This window comes from Colias croceus, chromosome 12 (genome assembly GCF_905220415.1).
Source record: "Colias croceus chromosome 12, ilColCroc2.1".
In the NCBI taxonomy this organism is placed as follows: domain Eukaryota; kingdom Metazoa; phylum Arthropoda; class Insecta; order Lepidoptera; family Pieridae; genus Colias; species Colias croceus.
The window spans coordinates 4,488,953-4,508,683 of NC_059548.1; the positions used below are offsets into that span (position 1 = coordinate 4,488,953).

A 19,731-nucleotide genomic window follows, 5' to 3' on the forward strand; every position below is an offset into this window, starting at 1 on the left:
TTCAAAAGGTTTAAACCACTTTCTTTGTAGTTTATATCCCTATCTTAGCTAAATCTAGTCTAGCAATTATAAATGTTATTAGTAAGGCATTGCAAAATGAATCTAATAAAAGCGTATGTATCAAAAAATATTTTTATTTCTAAGTAAAAAATAAATCAAGATTTATTATATTGCCACACTACATTGCTACACCGTTACTTTTCCTTATGTTGTGAAAGTCAGGATCTTTGTTGGGTTCTTAGAAATATTCATAGAAATCTAAATTACAAGATGTTATTTAGCTTTCTATGGAATTCATTCATTTAATTGTAAAGTCTAATTCTACAATTGATGTTATTTAAACAATTCGCTCGGTAGAGGTAATAAATCGTAATGAAATATACCCGTCAATATCAAGCAGTAAATTGGACAAGTTATAAACAGAATTACGTAAACTCCTTACAGTTTATAAACTTTAGTTTATAGACTGCTAAGAGCTCTATCTAAAAATAAAGGTGTTGATTGACTTGGAACATTTTTGTTCGACCTTCGTCTGAAAGTGCAAAAACAAGGTTCTATCAGCTATCTATTGTGTTTGTTTTTTTTACAAAAAACATCATAATCCTATGTAAAACGTCTTAAATATGCATCCCTTATTCCATTTTTATATTGGTATAAAAATAGGAGAATCGTAACAATAGTTAAAAAATCATTTTTTTAATTCATTTTTTTATTGATGATGAAACCGTATAGATTTTTATCACATTGAAACAGGTGCGTGTATAAGTGCGTGCTCAAAATAATAAACTCGTTACTTTTTACTTTTATGTACATTAAAAATAAGAAAAAAAAGGTAAAGCCAGGGATCTTATTCTTGTTTTATATTTTATTCTACTAGAAACATTTAAAGGAGGCCTTTGTCCAGCAGTGGACGTCTCAACGACAAATGACGACGATATTTTATATACATATTTTGCGTCTAGCATAATATTTTGGTTGACATGAATTTATAAAAAAAGAATATTAGTGCCGAGCACACGTGTTAAACTTCTTTTACAAGATTCAAACATACCAAAATCGTCGCTTTACTCCATGCCGTGACGGTATTCCCATGACGCGACCTCGAAATTTTACTCTCGACAAACAGAAGTTTCAGTTCAGAATAAATAAAATTCAACATTAAACCTTGATTTGAAAGGATTAATCATTGAACGCTGTAGATAAAATAAAATTAAAAACTGCCTACACGTGTCCCTTCAACAAGCAATAAAATCGTTACTGTATCGGATTTTTAGCTTTGATTGGATACCATTTAGCATAAAATGGAAATCAATTATGGATATGTATGTAAATTGAACTCTAAGGGTATTTACTAGAGATTTAGTTTATCCGTCGAAGACATAAAACATGAGATAATAAATAATATAAGAAGGATAGGATATCGCACTATATTTCTTCGTTTGTTCGTGAGTTTGTATTATTTTTCAGATGATTCACTTATATTCATGATAGGAAAGAGTTATATTTGATATTTTAAAGTTATAGGCAATAATATGTTATTCATAAAAATGAGTAAACACTCATAGAGTTATTAGGCGGCTCTTCTATCAAGAGGATTAAAAGTTTTTATATAGGAATAATTATCTCTACAGTTTGTGTAATTAATTGAATTGCGTAATTTAAAAGTTTAATATTTCACATATTTTACATACTTCTATAATGACTACAGGATATTTTAATTTAAAATGCGTAAACTTTCAAAGTTGTCCATACATTGTACCTATCATGTAAGAGACAAAAAAAGCTTAGGGGAAATAAAAAATCCTGCCTTGTTATTCTATTTCAGAACATTTTTATTAGTCCTCAAGACAATCATTACAATATAATGGCCAGTAACATAAAAAGGCGTTAAATAATAAAAGCAAAACGAAATGTAGTTTAAAAATTAGTTGGAAAGCATATCTAAATATTAGATGTCCCCTTGACCCAATACGGGGAGCTTTCCTGCACTAAGGAATAATTGAACTTATTGATTCCATTGAACTCTAATTTTTCATAGATTGATTGATTAACGATACAATTTATATTTACAAATTACCTACTTACTTATTAGAAGACTCTTTTATATTGAAATTTAAAAATAAAGGAAAATCTGTGGTTTTCATTATTAGTTATTGTTTGTAATTAGATTTTGAAATGGTGCTATTGGAAATCAGGATACATGATATTATTATCTATGCTTATGAACATAAACAATGCTTTTTCGTTTATTAATTACATTCGCCTTATTCGATATAATTTGCGAGTAATTTTTTTGTAGGAGTAGAGCGAGTAGGTAGGACCATTTAAAATTCTATAACTAGAACAAGTTTTCTTTCCATGAATAAGTTACAGCATTTCTAACCTCGTTATGAAATGTCATAAACAATAGAGCTATTTTTGTTACACCCACTAGCTATAAAGAAATATATTTCTCCACAACTACTTTCTTTTCCTACTCTAATAATGTAACAAAATAAACTTTTTTAAGCATGAATAAATAATTGTCGTTCACTTCTGAATTCACAAATTCAGTAAAACTGTATCAGACATGGGCTTATATTAGAACTATAATAATACATCGCTGTGTTAAATTGACCTGTTTGCTCGGGGTGAATTTTCCAATTTTCTATCATAAAAACTAAGCTATTATGGGTTAACTTTGAATATACCCCAACGGAGCCGCCCATTAGCTTCAGTTGAAGACTGAATGCGCGACATAGAGCACGCGTCACGACGTTCGAGGCTCCGTGAATTTTTAATATCGATGTTTAATCTAGCTTTTCCTACTCAAACCTCCCTTTGAACCACTCGATATTGACAATAGAATAATGTTTATTAGTTCTAAGTGATTTTAATGGAAGAATAGATTGTGTTTGTGAGTTTGAACTAATTCTTGATAAGTTTTCGAAGTGTACTCGAGTGGAGATAGTTGGGCTGGCGTCCTGAAATTTATTCATTGGACAGGTAAGTAATTAAAGGTTTATTATATATTTAACATTATGAAATTTTGTTACAAATTTTAATAATGTAAAATTAAATAAGTTTACATAGTATTTAAATTATTTTTGAAATATTTCAGTTACCCTAATTTTGATACCCGTCGAAGTTAAAACTGAATTAATGGTATAGTGTCTGTTCGACATTGTATTTAAGTACAAATATGATAAACTATGATAAGGCGAGTAGAGTCGTCATTACAAAAATGTCAGAATGTAATTACTTAGCTAAGTAATTGCCTTCATGTTCGTATGTTTTGACAAATGTTATTACTAATAAATTGAATATTTAACTTTCAACGGTAGGTACAATACGTCTGGCTGAAGTTAAAAATAGATTAAGTAGATATATATTTTATTAAAATAACTCGCTATTAACATTATTAATCTACTATTATGTGATGTTATACATGTAAAAGATTTTATAAGACTGAAACGACTTCTATAAAGGTGAAAGCAAGAATATTCGTGTGGATGGTGTGTAAATCTTTCACGCAATAACGGCTGGCCAGATATTCGTGTAATTTTAAATTTGGTTGATAGAAAGATAAATTATTGTTTGAATTATATAGGTAGCGCATTCTTTTATTTCTTATCCAAGACCATCAAGACCCACACTAGTGAAGCTGAAATAGGTTTGCGTAGGAAAGAAACATCACTAAAAAACATATCAGTAAACTTTATAATATGATAAACAAATAAAAAAAAAATTGTCAAAAGCACACCTTATCATTTTATATTTTGTATGCTTCCATTATAATATTATGAATTCAAACAAATAAATTATTGTGAGCAAAAAGAAGATTATTCAAACAATAGAGTAAGCTCTGGACTTATAATTAACCAGTTGTATATCTTTATTTTAAGACTGCAAGAGGTGTATACAAGAGTAATGCTGTAAAAGATCAAAATAAATATTATATCCCTTCTATACAATTACTGTGGCATCTGTATATTATGTGCGTATGCTGCGATGGCTAGCTCTATGTCGTCTATCCTGTCTAATCATTTGTAAATTTGGTTATAATATTATAGAAGAAATAGAGTCCTCTGCCGTTTATAAGCTTTGTCAATATGTAGGTATGTTTTATTTAAAATTTCCTGAAAGCCAAATTTCGGAAAATTACAGTTAAAGATTAGGTTTATAAGGTACGAATAACGAATTTTATAATCTTTTTAGAACTAGAGCGCAATTTTTTCTGTCGAATATAGATAGGTAGTTTGAATTTTAAATTATAAATTATAAAACTGTAAGAAATATGTAAAAAAGCGAAATTGTGCCAAGGTCTAATTAAGATAAGTGTATGGCAAATGTAGTAGCCGCGAGTTTCTTGAAAAAAAATTCATTAAAACCTAGGGTGTGACATATAGATAACTGTAGCTAATTTAGAACGCCTCTATGTACAAAAATGATTAATTATAGTAACCATTATGTATATTTTTATGAGCATAATGCATATATGTGAAGGGTGTAAATGTACCTAACATATTATCCTTTAAAGATTGGAAATCAAATTATGCAGAACTTTTGGCTTTAGGAGCGAAAACTCAAATTTTGTATCTACTTATGGAAAATATACTATTTTCAGACGATTTGTATTAACTGAATATAAATTGCATTGAGGTTTAATAAAAACAAAAAAAAAATAAGATACGCTAATTTGTGTACATTTAATTAATTTACAGACTTATTTGCGTCTAGTTACTGAAAGTTTTCTTTAAAATGTTGTTTCTCTAAATAACGAATAAAATTTAATTATTCACTATAAAATAGTGCAGTCGTGAAATGGAGAAGCTTCGCGAACACAAGTGGGTTTAATGCATATTCAAACAAGACGGGATTTAATATTATAGTGCAGTCTATCAAAGAACCTTTTAGAATACTTAACTTTGATACTTGCTTTGGAAATAAAGCTATGTTGACAGGGAATATTAACACGAAAATGTTCCATACACTAAAGAGATGATTTTTATACATTATGTTGCTACTTATTAATTCCGCGCTCATTTTTTAGTTTGACTCACAAAACGAACAGTAAAATCATACAGATAATTGAAATCGACCTTTAAAATTATTCTCTTTTACTGCTCTATCAGGATAAGTTTTATGACAACAAAATAACAGAAATTAAACGTAATTGGAAGACGAACGTGGTAATAAAAGTAATAAATTATGTAATTTTCATACGCCTGCCAAAGACCTTGAAAATTAATTACGTCAATGTACTGAAACGCTAAATACTGTATAGGTTGTATAGACAAGCTTTACAACCAAAAAGAAATGAGAGTTTGTCACGACAAAACACTAGTTAAATTTATGTACTTTCACGGGTATAAAATCTAGTCTACCTTCATCGAGCTATGAATATTTTCTTCATAAACTTAAAAATCTATACATATAATAAATCTGTAGAAGGGTCAATTCTGTACATTGAAAATATTGAAAAAATAAATAGCATAGATAGAATAATAGTGTTACTGGATCGATAGCAAACTTAAATATGTGATTAAAAAAATTTTTGTCTGTCTGTCTGTCTGTCTGTCTGTATGTTCAGGCATCACGTGAAAAGTAACGGTTCGTTATCCTGGTAAGTTTATTATCCTGGGCATAAAATAGGATACTTTTTATCCCGGAAAAATACGTAGAAAAAAATAAATCTTAATTTTTCCGCGCGGACGGAGTCGCGGGTGGAAGCTAGTATATTAATATTCATGTCCATGTTATGACGATTCTTAAAATAAAACTAAATATACCGTATTTAATTTTGTACACTATCTCTTACAATGTTTGGGACAATTAAAATGTAACAATCCTCTCAGTTGAAGGCAATAAAAATAAATAATTAATTAGCTCTACTAAAATATACAAAGTTTCATTTAGCTTGAAGTTAATATGTCTTAAGTTTATTGCCTCTTTACAATTTAATCATAATAATTATTTAGACTAACTAACCTCTGTAATGGTTTTTATAAAAACAGGAAAATTTAAATTCATGTATTAGTAAAGTTGCCAATAGATTAGAAATACTTTTTTATAAATATTAGATGGAATAGAGCTATAATATTATATCAATTCAATCTACGAGATATCTCGTCGATAATTTTATTCAAAGGTAATCCGATTGACTAAAATTCTATTACTAGTTGATTTAAGCTCACGATCATTCCATTGTCTCGTCTTTATTATTTCTTCGTATCATATAGTAGATACCTACATATTCACATTTTTTGAGTTTTATTCACATATATTTCTAATTTGAATTGGTGACACATATTTTCTCTTTATTATTTTAGAAATTTTAGGTCACGTGGAAGGTGGTTACAACGAGTTTGTCCTTAAATACCATTTAGGGCCGATTTTACAATCCTTGGTTAAAATTTATCCGTCCAATAAAGTACTACAGGAACATATTAAAATGTCACCTATAAACTATCAAATACAGACAATTAGAATACATTTTTGAAATGGTAGTTTAATACGTTATTCAACGAATAAATTTTAACCAGGGATTGAAAAATAAGCCCTAAGTATGGTATTTCATAACTATTGTATGGTCTATCTCATGTATGGTCTAACATTCATGTTGAAGGGTTTGTAATGATACCTATATGAAAATAACAAGTCGTTCATTATGACCCGTCTTTGTTTAATAAATATTTTGCGTTTACAAAAAAAATAAATAAATTTGCGTTTGAATTTACGTTAAGTTTAGCTCTATCATGTGGAATATTTTATAAGTAAAGACATCAAAAGAGCCAGGAACTTGAAAAACTTGCGTAAATGACAAATTCTTTTGAAAACCCACTCGAACTTTAATTATAAATTCCGCTTGAACTTGAATTATTAAACGAAATAGCATTTTAATAACAGTTTTATATTAAATCACTAGGTAGAATCCACTATCTCGCACCGTTTAACTATTTTTATTGGGGTTTAACAATTGAAATATAACTGTGAATAAATAATTATTGTAAAAAAGACAATTATTATTATAAGTATAGGGCCTAAATTTTAAAACATTGTCTAAGATGAGCGTAAATTTTGTAAAAAATGTATGTAATTAGAGACAGTTAAATGGCTATACAAATTACGAGAATTAAAGTCCAGTTAAACCTTCGTTAACCATTTCTATGTTGCAAAATCAAACAAAGAAACAAAATTCTGTTTTACAAATAATTTTCAATAAAAATTGTAAGTGCAGCACTATTGTTGTTGAGACGCGACCAAGAGACGCGACAAACGTCGATTGACAGGCATTGTCCCGTATTGCAAGGACGCAAAACATATAATTTGCATTTCCTCACTATTTTCCAACAAAATGAATATAAATCGACCTCTGAAAGTTTCCGTCTCTAAGTAGATACTGGGTATATTGAATAGAATAAATTTTTAAATAGATGAGTCAGTTCTTAATCCACATTTATTTCTGAAAATTGTAATGAAGTAACACTGAAAATGTTTTGATATCGTCGTGTGTTGTATATATTTATAGGTTGTATATATTTATGTATTTATTTTATGAAACATGTACTGAGTTTAAATAAATATCTTCACTGAAATTTTCTCTAATCGAACGATTTAAAAATGACTTTTACAAAAATGTATTTAATACTAGCGGTCCGCCCCGGCTTCGCCCGTGGTACATATTTACGTTTTCTCTACATAAGAACCATCCTCGTACTTCAAGGAATATAATAAAAAAAGAATTATCGAAATCGGTTCAGCCGTTCTCAAGTTATGCGCTTACCAACACATTTTGGGATTCATTTGTATATATATAAGAATTAATTATTAAATAAGTATTTATAACAACACAATACAAATTTGGTATAGATGTACCTAACCTTTGGAGTTAAAGAAAATTATTACGATTTCAGTTTGTTCATCTGTTTTTTTCCCACTGAAACTAACTGTTCCGAACGTGACGATACCATCATAGACATAATATTGGGCGTTTTATAAAGAGAAAAGAATACGCAATACATTTATTATAAATACAACTAAAAATGATCTACAAAAAATGTCTTTTAGTGCGAATATACTGGCAACAGCTGGACATGTAGTTCTATAAATAAATAAACATTACTGGACACAGTTCAGAAGTCGTAGATAATACGTAGCCAAAGTTAGGATAAGCTTGCTGAATATTGAAACTGCTATTATATCCTAACCAATGTTTAGAGGATCGATAGTTTCCTAAAACTATTAACAGAGAATATACTACGTATATACTATAGAATATACTATATATACGTAGTAGGCTAAACCTTTGTTTTAGTTTCGTGGGTTGATGATTTTAAGTTCTTGTGTAGTATATACGAGGTTGTTAAATAATATTAAGAATTGGTAGGTACTTTAATATCAGTATTAACATCTTAGTAGTGATAACTGATATCAAATAATAGTTTTAAGATAAAATTGTAAAGTTTTATGTTTTTGTTTATTCCTGTGTTGTTTCTATTTCTCCTCTAAAAATTATCAATATTATATATAGGGTTACGAGTGGCTGAATTGGTCAGGCATCCGCCCCGGTTTGGCGCGAAAGGATATGGGTTCGAGTCCCGCCTCGTGATCGAATTTTTCATATTCTTTATAAATCTATATTTATAAAGCATTTGAATGCCATTAAACCAAAAATATCAAATTCAATATTATCATTATTAATGAGAAAACTTTTTGTTTATCTGTCTTCAACTCTGCACGTTCTTCTTCGATGATGTATTTTCTTAAAAACGTATGAACAAATTGTTAAATAAAACAACTCAACCGGAAGCATCGATAACATGAATAAAATGATTGGACGATTATTTTTGTAAAAACAAATTTCGTTTAGGAAGACTTTCCATATGACAATCGAATTGCTGTATTGTAATTGGCCAATCATGTTTATCGACACGCATGTAGAAAAATATAGGTCCCGCGTTGAAACGCGAGCAAAAGCAAATAAAATAATAATTAACTTGACATCAATACGATGATGAGTAATGAGACGGATTGACAAGTTTTTGTAATATGGCACAATACTTGCTTGCTGTTATTGCTCTAAATAAAAAAAAAAATTCTAAGTATTGTTTTATATTATTTGTCCTTCAATTGGTCTATTATAATGTAATGACTTTGGCAGAAAATTTTAATGTCAACGAGAGGAATATTCCCACTCAACATAGAAATGTAAAATTAGACGAAGCAAGTGACCAATTCGTTGGAAAACCATGCATTTGTTTAACTTCACAAGAGTGATATTTCCTATATGTCAACACGTTTTTGGATACTTTTTGCGTTTACTTCCTACTGTTCCTTCTATCGTACAAGTACTCTGTTACACTAGGATTTGTTATATGAAACGGGTCATTAACATTCTTCCTTGATATTTCCATGCAACCTGTCTTCACAGAGCGAACAGCCTCGCGAAGCAAATGCTGTGCGAAACAGCTCGGTCAGTGTGGACGTGGCTTGACATCATCGTCATCATCATCATCATCATCATCATCAGCGCATTATGTTCAGTCTCCCTCATCTGCCACGCTGGTCCAATAATAATATAAATAAATCGCGTTTAAAAACCGTTAAAATGTATTTCATTTCAAAAAGCACACGTCGTTTTCCTCGTTATCGGACGCGTAACTAGCCATTCGAATTTGCAAATTAAGTCCTTTATGAACATTTGATTTGCACTGTTAGGTTAGATTGGGCTTGAATTATGCGACGTTTATAATAAAGTGTGACTAATCAGGACACGAGAGGTGATACATGGTCTCTACATTTGCGTTTTCTAATTCAATTTATGGTCTGTGATAGTTCCTTATTATATATTTAAATTATTATAAACCTTTAAAATTTATGAACGTTATCATAAAACGCATACTTGCTTAAGTGCTTTATAATTTTTTGTTTCTTAGTGGTATTAAATTTTGCTTTAAAACTTCTCTAGTACCTACCTACGGAATTATAAATTTCTAGGCGATTGATTTACTTTATTACTGAAAACCAACGTTAGAATACCTACTTCACGGAGCACATTGTCATTGATACGTTTTATAAAATCGATAAACAATGAATCCTATTGTCCACTACAAAGCCTTAACTAAATTTTAGATATTGAACCATCACTCCTAACTGTTCCATATCAAATTTCCGTACCGCACAGGAAGTTCGGGTCAGCGTAGTAAATAGATTCTGACGTAGCAAGTAAATCATAGTAATAGTTGTTAATAGGTACATGGATGGCCGAAGCCCGGTAATTCTGTTTATGCTTCAACGATTAAGCGTTTGTTACTCAATCTGGGATTAAGGAATTGTATGGTATCGCGTGTCCACCCCTTATCCATTTAGCGCATTTAGTTTATTAGTGCATACCGCTCTATCGGGTAGTTACTTGTTTGTAAAATATCCTATACGATGATGTGTTTTGATTTCAATTTGTGGTGAAAGTTTTCTCTGATTTGTGTTTATTCAAAATTCAGGGCTCGGAACCGGTTTGAAAAGAGCGGTTAATTTAGATTATATACCGGTAAATATATCGTTCCTTCATTTACCGGTTAAACAAGTGAACTGTTTATAAGTAACCCAAATGATTAAGGTTACCGGTTACTTCTGCACAAACGGTTTTGACACCCAAATTAACCGGTTAATTCCTTTATTATTTTTGCCTCATTTTTTAACGCTTGCCACAAGATATAGTGAATCTAATATCTACCTATACATATAATAAATCTGTAGAAGGGTCAATTCTGTACATTGAAAATATTGAAAAAATAAATACCAGGGGGTGTTACTGGATCGATACCAAACCCAAATATGTGATTAAAAAAATTTTTGTCTGTCTGTATGTTCAGGCATCACGTGAAAACTAACGGTTCGATTTCGATGAAACTTGGTATAATTATACCTTATTATCCTGGGCATAAAATAGGATACTTTTTATCCCGGAAAAATACGTAGAAAAAAATAAATCTTAATTTTTCCGCGCGGACGGAGTCGCGGGCGGAAGCTAGTCTATACATATAATAAATCTGTAGAAGGGTCAATTCTGTACATTGAAAATATTGAAAAAATAAATAGCAGGGGGTGTTACTGGATCGATAACAAGCCCAAATATGCGATTAAAAAAATTTTTGTCTGTCTGTCTGTCTGTCTGTCTGTATGTTCAGGCATCACGTGAAAACTAACGGTTCGATTTCGATGAAACTTGGTATAATTATACCTTATTATCCTGGGCATAAAATAGGATACTTTTTATCCCGGAAAAATACGTAGAAAAAAAATAAAACTTAATTTTTCTTAATTTTTCCGCGCGGACGGAGTCGCAGGCGGAAGCTAGTATCTAATATATCTAATATATTCTATTCTAAAATATAGTTTGTAAGTATAGATGTATGGATGTTTAACACACATATAGAGGGTAACTTGGATTAACACATAGGATAGTTTTTATCCCGGAAATCCCACGGGAACGGGAACTATGCGGGTTTTCCTTTGCAAACGCGGGCGAAGCCGCGGGCGGAAATCTAGTATCAAATTCAAAATTCAAATATAAACTAAAATTGCGAACTTGAGTGCGATTAAGAATTTTGTAACTAAATGACTTCGCAACGTCCAGGCCCGTCGAGCGAGGGTAGCGGGGGCCGAGAATCCTTATGTAACTTGGTTTTAACCGGTTAATTTTCACCACCAAAACCAATATTAATGAAAAACCGGTATTTCGCATAAACCGGTAAAAACCGGTAAAGTGCAACCTTTAACCTAAATCAATTTCGGTTTTGGGTCAATGACCGAAACCGGTTAAGAATTTAAACCGGTTTCCGAGCCCTGATTCAAATATTATCTACCTATACAGTTATGGACAGCAGTTTCTATTTAATTATCGAAAAATAATATTATAAAAAGTACCTATACTTGAAGGCATTTGAAATTATATAAAATACCTAATTGTTTTGTTTATTGAAAGTATTGGTACCTATCTAGTATACAAAAATAAGGGCCGATTTTTCTATCCTTGGTTAAAACTTATCCGTCCCGTAAAGTAGATATTAATTATTACACGTTACGATTAACATGTCACCTGTAAGCTTTCAAATACGGGCAATTAGAATACATTTTTAAAATGGTAGTGTCGTACGTTATTCGACGATTAAGTTTTAACTAAGAATTGAAAAATCAGCCCTCAATGTATAAAATTCTCTTAGAAAATTCTATAGAAAGCTTAACCAATTAATTTATCAATTGTTCTTTTTAACTTTAACATTTAAATATTTCAACAAAGAATATTTCGCAATAATGTTTTACAAAGAACCCGTTCTGTAATCTAAATAGATTTGAAAATTCATAAATCATTATGCTAGAACTTTTAGATTGACGTTTTGCTAATTAAACGATCCATTTTTAAAGACGTAATTTCGGTTTCCATTGGCGATCGCAGAGAGTTTGCTTAAAAAAGAAATTTTCTTTTATTTTAAAAGTACAAAAAATTGTTCCAAATTAATTTTTTTTAATAATTTTGGACGTAATAAGTCCTAATTGAAATGTACAAAAACAATTTCCGATTTATTCATTACGCGTTCGGATAACGACCACATTAGAATTACACTACTAAATTATTACATCACGGAAGTAGAATTTATGCGTGCGGAAGCTAAATGTCAAAGTAAGGAGCGATAAAGAAAGCCTGAAAGGTGGGTATTATAGAAACTCTTTAAGTTTTTGAACGGAATGTTTCCTTAGGGATATGATAAAGAATGATAAAGGAAAGTGTGCGAATATCAATACATTCTAAATTTATCGACTCAGGGCGCTTGAGTTTTTGGAATGATAGGACGTTGGATATTTGTACGATATTCACTTCGCCTGTGGCTGTTACGAGAAGTTTGTTCTATTCAATATAATAAGGTAAACATCTACGTATAATATTGACTTTGTTCACATTAAACATTCTAATATGTACACAAACTAAATATATTTGCGTACATATTGAATATAAATAGTTGATACACTTAGAGCATTACATGATATTATCTACTTATTGACTGCGATGACTACCTACTTGTACTGCTATATCGAAAAACTTGCACTAAAAATGTTTGAAATGACGGATTAATATAATACACGACGTATTGCAAGGAGGATATAACACATACCTACCTTAATGTTTCAGTTTTATTCAAAAACAAAATAAAAAATATTTTAAAATTCCGCCAGTAGGTAATACGTAAACTGACGTGCCTAAGCCCCTCTCAGCCGGCTTTAAAAAATTGTTTCATTATTCAGTATAATAGGGCTCAATTTTAATCAGACATCATTATCAACGTTTGAAATGCAAAGTTCTAAGCATCCTTTGAAATGAAAAGATTAAAAAATCCATTTCCTGTGCGTTCTTAATAGAAATATATTTTCATTTAGATGTTACAATTGTGATGAGTAACATTTGACGTTTGTGCTATTTTAAATTGAGTAACTGAAGGGGTATTTTTACTTTGACGCGACGTGTTCTAGATATGTCAGTTGAGCTTCGAATCAAGATGTAGGAACCGACTACCGAGCTAGTAATAGTTGCTACAGGAGAATTTAAGAGCAAGCTTATAAGTATAAGTATAGTTAGTAGTATGTTTGACTCTTCGTCATTGACCTGAATTCTACAGAATTGTCGCTTAACATGCTAATAGTATAACGAAGTCTAGTCAGATTTAGCCTCGAGAGTATCGCAGAAATAACCAACTTTTAAATTGATACTGGCTGAACTTTTAACATGTAAAATGTACGTCCATTTCGGATTCACGGCTAGGTTTTTATTTTACATTATTTTTCTACACTACTATTTTTTCGTTTGGAATGTTTTGAATTTATTGGCAGCCAATTTTATTTTATACTCAATAAAGAATACTTTATTTCTATTTATTTTGTAGAGTGAGTTATTTTTATAACGCAATTGAGAATGTTCCTTATTTATTTATTAACAATCCACAAGATTGTAGTTTTCACAGGGGAATCGTTACGTCCAAGGTAACTTTAACCCGAATTACTTCATTTATGGTCGATTTTTATAAATGTGAAAGCCAATGTATTTTTATTTTAAGATAAAAGGATAAAAATCAGAAAAGTAGTATGTGATTGTTCTTAGCATTATACGAATATATTTATATGAATGATTAACTATTTTAAAGGAGTTTCCTTTTAAATTTATTGCAAAATGAAGCAGAAAATATCCAATTTTCAAAATATTAGAGATATCTATTATCTACTCAATAAAATAACGGTTCTTATGCATTTTGTTATTCATTTAATGAAATAAATACTGTTATTCCTATAATTCATAATGAAAACATAATAAAGAATACGTTGGAATTAAAACAAGGATCTCATATTGTTTGTCTTTTTTGAGACATTTTGATTATGCTAAGAAAATTAAATATATAATTTAAGGGGATAGAGTAAATTTTTATTTATTCTTAAGGATTGTATATTTGTGATGTCAATATGAGAGATATTTGATGATAACACAATGAATATAGGAAGAACGAACCGTGAGAACATTATATAGGTAATATATGAATAATACAAGAGTCCTTTGTCCTCTATAATAATAATACCGCTATCTAACATAAATTACTTATATTATAAAAAGTTATACACCTACTAAAATCGTTGGCTAACGCACTTTCGTCCTTGGAAGAACAGTAGACCGAACCATTAATTTGTAAAATCGATCTATTAAATAGTTAAACGTTATTGATAGGTAAAATGTTTGATGTTTTTAATAATGGTATAAACACAATACTGATACCTTTATAAAATTATATGTTTATTTTTTATTTCTATTTCATTTCGATAAATCTTCTGAGAGACTTTGGGTGTCAAATGTGAATGAATAAATGAATATCCTTTATTGCTATAGAAATAAAAAAGCAACAGTACAGTAACAATATACATACTTAAAATAATCAAAGGGCGGCCTTATCGCTAGGTAGCAATCTCTACCAGGCAACCTTTACAGTATAGGAAATAAGTAAAACAAAATGTGGGTGAGCAATTAATGTGTATAAGAAAGAAAGTTTATGTAATTAAAGTCTGAATTTTATAATTTAAAGTTAAAGCTGTTTTCTTTTAATGTGTGTATAGAAATTTAAGAAAATCGTATTTTTAATACCTATTGTCATTATATAGGTAATTAATTTCCTTATTTATTGTCCCTGTTTAAAGCGTGAAATCGAACAATTTATCTTCTAATTACTCAACTTAATCAAGATTAATGAACATGGCGCCTACGTTTGATGAAAAGCCATAAAGTGTATTAAAATATAATGGATATTTTGAGGGTAATTGAAAATAATGATTAGTATTGATTATTGAAAACCTTGAAAACAATTTTAATAAAATTTAGGTATATCGACTATCAATTTAGTATATTTAGTTATATGTTTAAAAATTATGATTATTTTACTATCTAAAATAATTTGTTTGAAAATCAGTTTAAAAGTTATCATAACTTGCAAAAAATTGAATTTTATTTACAAAGTTTCATGCCAAGATAGCTGATAGCTAGCAAGATGCAGGCACAACATATTATTATACATGCAACTATCTCTTGTTCATAACTTTTGATAAAATCGTATCAATATTTTACAAAACGGGGAATATCATTTATCGATAGACTAGCTTCCGCCCACGACTTTGTACGTGCATCCCCGTTTTTCCCCGTTCCCGCAAGAATTTCGGGAAATCCTTTCTTAGCGGATGCCTACGTCCTAACATCTACCTGCATGCCAAATTTCAGCCCTATACGTCCAGTGGTTTGGGCAGTGGGCTGTGCGTTGATTGTTCACTATATCAGTCACCTTTGAGTTTTATATATTAAAAATAATATCTTGTTACATTTTGAGTTACTTGAGAAATTGAACTATTTAGGAATTCTTTGGTTATTTTCCTTCATAATTTCTTTTATTTCCATTAAAGTTTGCTCCCATTTTCTGGTGAATAATATCAAAGTCATATATTATTATAATATCGGGAAACCGCTCGTTATGCAAGCAAGATGTAGAAACGTGTGAGATTGGCTGTGACATATTCGTACATAACTGGTATTATGTCAGTATTATAACATGTTATTCGGTATTATTATAGAGCAAATAACTACGCTATTTCATAATATTTTTATTCTTTTTTTTTATGGAATAGCGTAGTTGATTTGAGAAAATTATATAAGGGATTGTATTGTATTGCGCCCTCAAATGATGTTAACTGTAAAGGGTTCTAATAATAGCTTAGAAACAACATAAGCCATAAAAAACCTTAACCTGGGACAAGTTGATTCCATGATTGAATTAAACATCAAAAATCACTAAAACAATGATTTTCCAAAAAAAAGGAGTTATAAAACTACTGTTTCATAATTTCAATTGATATTTATAATTAAAGTTTGACCTTTTAAGCACAGTTTTGCGTTAACACTTAAAGTTGTAGCATAGCCAGGGGTAAAATAATAGCTAATTTTTGTAGTACCTACGCCATTAATTTTAATGAAATCTTTATAACATAGTGCTTTGACAACGGCTACGCCCACTAAACAGGCAGGTAATAATTCTTTCAGATAAGCTTTTCCAAACAACTTTGACGATACATCTAAATACCTATTAGAAGAAAATTTTCTAGGAAATCAGTAGTTCAAAAAATGATATGTTTCATGACGTCACAAGATATAGTACCTGCTGCAAAAATGTTATTACTTATGAAGTTACAAAGAAACATAACTTTGTTGACCTGACCGATTCGTAAATAGGTCGGTTTCCTTAGTAATTTCCTTGGGAAATTTCAAAACAATCGAATCAAAGAACGACGACTGTCGCATTCTGTTTCATCTCGACAACATTTCTATTTATATTAATAAAAATAACACTGCATTCATTAATTTGGTGGGAGTTCATAAATTACACTTAATATATTGTTTTTTTAACAGCAATAATAGATTTTATATAGTTACATAATATATTATGTCCGTTACAGACTTTACTTCAACCTTCATTCAGCTTTCACTAAAAATACAGTTCATTATAGTGTAGATATTATAGATCACTAGTTTTCCACCCGCGGCTACGCCCGCGTTTTCGAAGAAAAACCCGCATAGTTCCCGTTCACGTGGGAATTCCGGGATAAAACCTCTCCTATCACATCCTATGTGTTAATCCAAGTTATCCTCTATATGTGTGCTAAATTTCATTGGAATCGGTTCAGTTGTATTTGCGTGAAAGAATAACAAACATACATACCACATACATCCATTCTCACAAACTTTCGCATTTATAATAGGATAATAGTAGGAATAGGATAGAATGTAAAATCAACAGTGCTCAACGATTTGATGACGTAGCTCAATATTGATTATATTGAGCCTTTGAGCCGCTATGATTCACGTGTCTTCTACCGTGATGATGCGCCACGAGATATTCGAATGCTTTCGTCATAAATACGTATAACTGTATTGTTATTGTACTGCTATTTAAACTGCACGTGATGTTTTTGTACGTTGTCATACACACCAAACGATACAAACTTTTTGTTATTGGACATTTCTTACTGTGCCATGTGGGTTCACCCGCTTTGCTCTGCTCCTAGTAGACTCAGCATGATGATTATATCCTTTAGCCTTTTTCGATAAATAGTTCCTGAGATAATTGCGTTCAACTAAACAAACAAACTTTTTGGATTTATATAATGTTATTCGTATAGATACAGATTTCTTATTGCTCCGCATTATATTGTAAATATTTCATAGAGAAAGTTTGTCCGTATTATCGCCGTAATTCCCACGAGTAAACTTTGTAGGTTTGAACGGGGAAATGTGTTAGAATTAATAATTTATATTAGTGTGATGAAAAACTTACCCACGCCTTTTACGTAGTTTCACAGAATTAAACTTAGCTGTTCCTTTTTAACTTTTATTTTTTACTGTTTTATGGCATATGATTCCTCGCCGTGCCTCTATATCTATTTGACAAAATTTAAGTAGGTACCAATTAATCTACTCCTAATAATAATAATTATTATGTTCCCTAAAACCAAGAGAATGTCTACAAATTACTATAACCACAGAATACTTAATAGTAGCTAACGCTACTATTACAATGGAATACATTCCAGTAATGAATATTGTTTCTTATTGTGTATCCCATAGACCAATACTACGACGTACTCAATACTACAAACTACCTCTATATTAATTGTTCTGTCCGAACAAAATCGATACGTATTAGTCGGTAATTCCTCGCAGACGTGTCGATGTGTAGGAATTTTACCTTTCAAGTATACATCTATCGATCGTGCGTCGCGTGTCTCTTTATTATTCATGACGTTTGAGTATTTATTTCTTTGACAAATTCTAATCGCTGCTTTGGTATCACTATCCATGATTGACAAGAATTCGAATTCCTTCCGACGCGACGCGACGTTTGCACGCTTGAGTTTGCGAAAACTGAGTGACCTTTTCCTTTGATAAATTTAACGTTATGTATTTAAATTTATGCTCAGCGCAATTATTAAATGTTTACACGAAACATGAATAGCAGTTAACTTCTTTACATACCGAAGTTGGCTTTGAGGCTTTCAGTTTTATGCAGTCACTGCCTTTGATTTAGATTGAAACGAAAAAGTATTTCAGGCGATGCGAATTTGAACATTTTTTTTTTAAATTTAGTACAGCATGGAGGGAACAGGTTTTTTTTTAGTTTTCGTTGTAGTATTAAAACAAATTGTAAGTTATGTATAAATATAAACTAGGGGAGTAGGGGTATAATTATTTATAGTAACGGCTGATTTAACCAGTTGTCTGCGAAATATAGTAAAGTGAATTCCTTAGCAAATCTTTTTCATCTTAAGGTAAATAAATATTTACGTGAGCAAAATATATCTCGTCAAATTTTCCAGTTATCATGTTTTCGGGAAAATATAATATTACATTAAAAATGTCTACAGTTATAATTGACGCCTCCATGTCTTTATTTAGACGTTTTCTTAGTAAATTTTAATAACATATGAAAATGATAAAACATATTTCTAATTCATTGAAATAACAAAAGTGTAGGCACAATGGACGGGGTTCTTTGTGCGCAAATATTTTTCAAAGGTAAAGGTAGGACTGTAAGGTTATATTTAAATTAAAAGGTAGCGAGCGATGCCTTCATTTCAAATGAAATGTTTGGACCCTAAGGTAAATATATTACTCTGGATACTGGATATAAACTTTTTTTATTTATGTCCACATTGTGATGCATAATTAAAAAATGGCTGAGTAAAGTTTTAATTTTTATTTAAATAAAATTAACTTATGTAATAACTCATTTAACTTTATTGTAGTTTCAATTCCGATTTTAAATAAACGAAATATGAAATTTACTACATTTTTAAAACTACAACAAAAATTCCTGTGTCGAGATATTATGTAAGATATATTCAATTTTATAACAATATATTATGCCTCTATTATTTTATACTAATGATAGTGTGGTTTTTACAAATCTTCCAAATATGTTTTTTACAAAAACGGACTCAATAAAAATAAACCAATACAAGTGTGTATCTAATACTAATATATTGTTGTAAATAACAATCTAAGATATTCCTTCTTCCGTCAGGTCAGCCACTCAAACGTGAGGGTGAAGTTAATTGCCCCTCAGGATTCACTCAGACCTGATTACATTCTCTGAGTGACTAATTAACCTCTGAAACTTT

General features: G+C 30.3%; 1 protein-coding gene across 3 annotated transcripts in view; it reads left to right on the forward strand.

Annotated features, from left to right (window-relative positions):
* The first annotated feature begins 2,736 nt into the window (after positions 1 to 2,736).
* Positions 2,737 to 19,731, forward strand: part of LOC123696165 — a 71,272-nt gene continuing 54,277 nt past the window's right edge. For all 3 annotated transcript variants that reach the window (XM_045642219.1, XM_045642221.1, XM_045642220.1), the window contains exon 1: positions 2,737 to 2,985. The gene's annotated coding sequence lies outside the window, so the exon portion shown is untranslated. The remainder of the gene's footprint in view (positions 2,986 to 19,731) is intronic.